Raw genomic sequence first — 212 nt, forward strand, 5'->3', positions numbered from 1 at the left:
ACACATACACACTGTTTTCAAGTGAGAAAACACCATCCAGCTGCGAACATGCAGGAAAACCCCTGTAAATTGCTCATCTGTTGACTGTGGGCTTCCAGCTGTTCTGCAGAATCAGTTTTGTTTACAGTAGGTTTTTCTGTGTAAGCCTGGTCTCTTGGGAAGAACCAATGTTTTAGAGGCTTTAGAGGTTTTGAGACGAGGTTTTCTGTTAT

The 212-nt window shown here is 42.5% G+C and overlaps 1 protein-coding gene across 1 annotated transcript in view; it reads left to right on the top strand.

Moving 5' to 3' along the window:
- Positions 1 to 212, top strand: part of LOC103379043 (endophilin-B1-like) — a 7,265-nt gene that overhangs the window by 1,327 nt on the left and 5,726 nt on the right. The window lies entirely within an intron of this gene.

This window comes from Cynoglossus semilaevis, chromosome 1 (assembly GCF_000523025.1).
Source record: "Cynoglossus semilaevis isolate Cse_v1.0 chromosome 1, Cse_v1.0, whole genome shotgun sequence".
NCBI lineage: Eukaryota > Metazoa > Chordata > Actinopteri > Pleuronectiformes > Cynoglossidae > Cynoglossus > Cynoglossus semilaevis.